A 6,229-nucleotide genomic window follows, 5' to 3' on the forward strand; every position below is an offset into this window, starting at 1 on the left:
CTTTATTTTTCTGCTGAACCGAAGGAGAAGGAAGGAGTTGAGCCGCTGCCACCTTGTGCCGCTACTGCCACCTTGTGCCGCTGCTGCCACCTTGTGCCGCCGCTGCCACCTTGTGCCACCGCTGCTGCCACCTTGTGCCGCCGCCGCTGCCACTCTCTAAGGATGTTCTCTTTGTTTTTCTTTTGGAATTCTAGTTTTTAATTGTTTTGTTTAATTAGTTTGCTTTCCAACATGGATTGAGAATTTATTTATATTATTCTGATTTTGTTTTCTATTTTAATTATGTAAGTTATTTATTCTATCTTGCATGTTAGTTGTAGGTTGATTAATGGATTTGCAGGCTTTAACAAATCGTTTATCTGTCTCTTGGTCTGTTAGTTTGATGTTTGCATGTATTAAATTTCCATTATCTATTTGAACCCGTCACTAGTTGTTTGCATCCTTTTACTGGCCACCTTAGGGTAATTGCATCTAGTTTATTTGTTAGGTTTAGCTGTGAAATAGTCAAAGACACTAAACCACAAGTAACAAGGGAATAAGGGATTATTCTTGGTAGTGGGGTTGGGCGACCTCTATAAGGAAATAGTCAAAACTTATATGTTGTGCATGTTTGCCGTTCACATAAAACTTAATGACTCCTGCATGGGTAACAGCTGCCTTAGCTTGAACTAGGCAACATGTAGGTTAACTGGCTAAGGAAGGCCCAAGAAGCTCTTAGTTTATGCATTAGGAGAACCATTGCGAGAAAGTAACTAGCCAAACCTTTTTAGCTGTCAAACTTTAATATGTTTTGTTCAAATTAACTGTCATTAGCCTTGGATGGTTATTGCATGCTTATCTGATTTGAAACTGAAAACTTAACATTGCAAGATAGAATAAAGGGTGTGTGTGTGTGGTGATGTGTGCGTGTGTTTCCATCTTCCAAAACCCCCCATTTAGTTATTCGAGTGATTATTTGAATTGATTTGTTGTGTATTAACCATTCCCTGTGGGATCGACCTCGTGCTTGTACGCTTTGCTACTGATGCGATTCGTGCACTTGCGAGTATACTTGGAATGAAATAGATGTTTATTTTGTTCTAAGAAAACATTCAACAGGCAGCAAGGTGCGCAAAAGTGACTCAAGGGCTGTGGCACATTCTCATTTGCTTCAGCCATTACGTCGCTCCCAATGTCCTCCCTACTCGAATTAGATGCACTAGGGAGAGGGCTGATGTGTAAAGTTCCTAACGCTTCGTCTTTGAGCCTGTCTAACCTTGCAATAACTTCAGGGTTCCTAAAATAACACCTAATCAAGAGCAAACACAAAATCAGTAGAAAAAATGCTTATAAAAGGATGACATTTGTTAAAAACTAAAAACTAACCAAAAATAAAAATTGACTAATATAACCTAATTCTAATGACTAATTAAATCAATTCATTGATATTAGACACCATTCCAAGTATTCTTGTTGAGTGCTCATTTTACACTATTTTATGATACTAACTCCCTAACTCAGAGTGCAAGAACTCGATATTTTGTGTGTGTTAGTTTGTTTTTGTTTTTATAGGATAAAATGACCAAAGAAGAGAAAAAAAGCCAAAACAACCATTTTTAGACATTTCCTAGTCAAACTAGGAAAACAAGGATAGGGGCCGAAATCCTAGTCGAATGAGGATTCCTATTCACACTAGGAAACATTAAGTCCAGAACCATCCTTGCGGAGCCAGAAATGAGAAATCCTGATTGAAACAGGAAATCCTGGTTGAACTATGAAACCTAACCCAACTAGGGAAAGGAGTCCTAATGACACTAGGAGACCCCAGGGGCAATATGGTCATTACGAGAAGTCGAAATGGATAATGAATCCTTCATTTACAAGAAATCCTAGTCACACTAGGAAATGTTGGTCAAAGTCAACTTTACAAAATCAAGGTTCCAGAAGCTTCTAGAAGGTGGTGGACATCCATGGGAATAAATGGAGGGAAGAAATGAATTCGAATTCAAATGGAGATGAGGGACAAAACGGGAAGTCAAAGTGAATGGTCAAGGGTCAACTTGATGAGTGTGCATTTTGCATCACTTTATGATACTAATTCCTTAACCTAGAGTGTTAGAACTCGCTATTTTGTGTTTCTTGTCTTGTTTTTGTGTTTTCAGGTCAAATGAAGCAGAAATGAGAAAAAGAAGCAAATGGAGCCATTTTGGGACAATTCCTGGTCAAACCAGGAAAACGAGTGAAATCTTGGTCAAATCAGGAAAAGTGCAGAAATCCTAGTCAAATGAGGATTCCTAGTCACACTAGGAAACATCAAGTCCAGAACCATCATTGCGGAGCCAGAAATGTGAAATCCTGATTCAAACAGGAATTCCTGGTCGAACTAGGAAACCTAACCCAACTAGGGAAAGGAGTCCTAGTGACACTAGGAGACCCCAGGGGCAATATGGTCATTATGAGAAGTCGAAATGGATAAGGAATCTCTCATTTTCAAGAAATCCTAGTTGCATCAGGAAATGTTTTTCAAGGTTCCAGAAGCTTCCAGAAGGTGGTGGAAATCCATGGAAATGAATAGAGGGAAGAAATGAATTTGAATTCAAATGGAAATGAGGGGCAAAATGGGAAGTCAAAAGTGGAGGGCCCATGGGCCCTAGGGATGCCGAACCAAGTGGGCCATGCATGCACATGCATGGGCCCAAACCCTAGCAGCCCAAAAGCCACACGCAAGGAGGAAGATGGCAGCCCATGCATGCGCATGCATGCCATGCAAACCCTAGCAAGGAAGAGGCCATGCGCAAGCCCAAGGTGACAAGCCCAAGATGGAAGCCCATGGAGTGAAACCCTAGCCCATCTTGTGCAAGCTACTGAAGCCCAACATGGAAGCCCAACATGCAAGCCCAAAGCCCAAGACTACCAGCCCATCACGCCAAGGCCTAGTCCAGCTGGACCTAGCTGAAGCCGCAAGGCACTAGGAGAGAAACCCTAGCCAGCCGCAACTAGCTTTCCTTGGCTCTCAAGGAAAGCTTCTCCTATTTAAACCCCCTCTTATTCAGACTTGAGGCATTCATTCATTCTCTCCTCCTCCAGCCGAATTCTCTCTTCTCTCTCTTAGTTTTATTTTGCTGTTTTAGGGTTTTTTGTTTCAGACTTTATTTTCTTGTAAGGTGAGCCAAATTCAGAGAGAGGTCTAGGGAGAGGGTGGCGTGACATTGAGAGGGGAGGATCACCTGCTGCCGCAAGCCCAAGCTCACCTTGCCGTGAGCCAATTGCTTGTGCTGGTGCTTCCTTCTTCTCCCTCCTTGCCGCAGCCCCCATGCACTTACACCTCTGATTTTTGTTTTCTTTTTCCTTCTAATTTCAGATTTGATGTTGGATATTGGTTTCTGATTCTATTTAATTTAAGTTTCTGAATTTAATTAGTTTATAGTTTGGGTTCTGATTTTAGTTAGTTGTTATTTAATCTTGCAATCTGATTTTGTTTATTTATCTCTTTATTGCTTTTAATTCATGTTGCTGATTTCCATTTGTTTATGCTTTTAGTTTCTTTAATTTTGCGTTTCTGATTTCATTTAATTGATGCACTTTAGAGTAGTTGTTTAGTTTATGCTTCTAGGTTCATTTAAGTTGCGTTTCTGATTTCCTTTTGCAATCATGAATTGGGACTTTGTTTACTTGCTGCTGTTTTATTTCTTTTATTTGTTTTATTTAATTATGTAGGTTAGTTATTCTATCTTGCATGTTAGTCGTAGGTTGATTAATGGATTCGTATGCTTTAACAAATCGTTTATCCGTCTCTTGGTCTGTTAGTTTGATGTTTGCACATATTAAATTTCCACTATCTATTAAAACCCCCGTCACTAGTTGTTTGCATCCTTTGACTGGCCACCTTAGGGTAATTGCATCTAGTTTATCCGTTAGGTTTAGCTGTGAAATAGTCAAAGACACTAAACCACAAGTAACAAGGGAATAAGGGATTATTCTTGGTAGTGGGGTTGGGCGACCTCTATAAGGAAATAGTCAAAGCTTATATGTTGTGCATGTTTGACGTTCTCATAAAACTTAATGACTCCTGCATGGGTAACAGCTGCCCTAGCTTGAACTAGGGAACATGTAGGTTAACTAGCTAAGGAAGGCCCAAGAAGCTCTTAGTTTATGCATTAGGAGAACAATGGCGAGAAAGTAACTAGCCAAACCTTTTTAGCTGTCAAACTTTAATATGTTGTGTTCAAATTAACTGTCATTAGCCTTGGATGGTTATTGCATGCTTATCTGATTTGAGACCGAAAACTTGACATTGCAAGATAGAATAAGGTGTGTGTGCGTGTGGTGATGTGTGCGTGTGTTTCCATCTTTCAAAACCCCCCATTAGTTATTCTATTGATTATTTGCACTGATTTGTTGTATATTAACCATTCCCTGTGGGATCGACCTCGTGCTTGTACGCTTTGCTACTAATGTGATTCGTGCACTTGCGAGTAAACTTAGAATGAAGTAATTGTTTATTTTATTCTAAGAAAACATATCAACACAACTATGAAAAGTCAACAAGTCAAATGGGCCATGGGCCTATACAATGCCGAATTCTGAAGGAGCCATGCATGCATCCATGCGCCAGCCCAAGCCTATCAGCCATGCGCAAAACCCTAGGGGGCTGGTGTGTGTCACTTAAGCCCAAGCTAAAGCCCTTGCCGCAAGCCCAATGCTCTCCTAACCCTAGCTGCTGCCGCACTTTCTTGTCCTTGCCTCCCAAGGAATCCTAGCTGAAAAAAGAAGTCAAAACCCTGGAAAATAGAGCACCAATTTCGACAGCAATTCTGTACTTCTCCAGAATGAATCAGGTAGCATGTCATATATGGTTGGAAAGATACGGATGTTAGCTTCGCAGGGAATTTTACGGATTTTGATTCCGAGTTTTCTAGCTCAAGATATGGCCATTTTAGTGGAGGTAGCGCAGCAGTTCCGCGAGCTGAAAAAGGAGTTACGCCCAAAAAGAGCTCAAATCAGCCCAAGGCCCATGCTTGGCCGAAAATTATAAGCCTTGGTGTGCAAGGAATGCACTTATCCCACATTGAAGAGAAAGAGAAATCTCAGCCCCACTCTCCTCTATAAATACATCTTTATAACTCAAGGAGGGGGTTCTCTCCTCTTGAATTTTGAGAAACCCTAGCTAGCCTCCTTCTTTCTGGCCGCACACCCTTCTCTTCTCTCGCTCTTTTTCTTTTATTTCTCTGAAGCAAACCCTAGCAGCCACCATCTTTTTCTTTTCTCTTGCCGCAGCCCCCATCACCTCCTTCTCTTCTCTTTATTTTTCTGCTACAGCAACCTATATTTGTGTTCTTTTATTTTTGAGCTGAACTGAAGAAGGAGGAGGAAGTCACGCCGCTGCCACCACCACCTAGCCGCGCCACCTTCTTGCTGCCACCACTTTGCCGAGCACCCCAGCAGCCTTGCCGTGGAGCCCAAGCCGAGCAGCAGCCATCACGCCACCTTGCAGCCACACCGTCCAAGGGTGGAGCCGCCTCCACCTCGTCATCCGTGGCTTGATTTCTTCTTCCCATTCTTTTATTTTAATTGTTTTAATTATGCTTTATTTATTTATGGTTTTAATTATGTGTAACTGAATATTGGGCTAGGGCTAGGATGAAGCCCTAGCAATGCTGTTTACTCTCACTATGGATTATTGATTTTTAATTATTTACATGTTGACAAATCTTGGATCTCTGTTTAAATTGAATCTATTTGTTTCGCATCTTTGACTGATCACCTTAGGTTGCATGCATCTAGATATATGTTGTGAAACTAAATAAGCTCGAAAGGATGATAGTTTCAATAGGCAACAAGTGGATATCCTAAGATAATATTCATGAGAAAAGGGATCATAGAGGACATAGGGTACATTAATTTAGAGCTATGCGCTATGTGTTTGTCACTCTCACAGATCGTAATGACTCTTGCATAGGTAACAGCTGCCTTAGCTTAGCACAAGGGAACATGCAAGTTAACTGGCTAAGGAAGGCCCAAGAAGCTCTTAGTTTATGCACAGTAAGGGGAGTAATTGCTAAAAGTAACTAGCCAAACCTTTTAGTAGACGAACTTTGTTGACATTTTATATATTGATTGTTAATATCCATAGTAGAGTGAATGGTATGCTAGTGGTGGATTCTGACCCCTAGTGTTTCTTTATTATTGTTTTATCCAAATTCATTCAGTTGTTATTTTAAAGTTTTGTCATTTATCTGTTAGTTTGTCT

This window comes from Dryas octopetala, chromosome 2 (genome assembly GCF_963921425.1).
Source record: "Dryas octopetala chromosome 2, drDryOcto1.1, whole genome shotgun sequence".
Classification (NCBI taxonomy): domain Eukaryota; kingdom Viridiplantae; phylum Streptophyta; class Magnoliopsida; order Rosales; family Rosaceae; genus Dryas; species Dryas octopetala.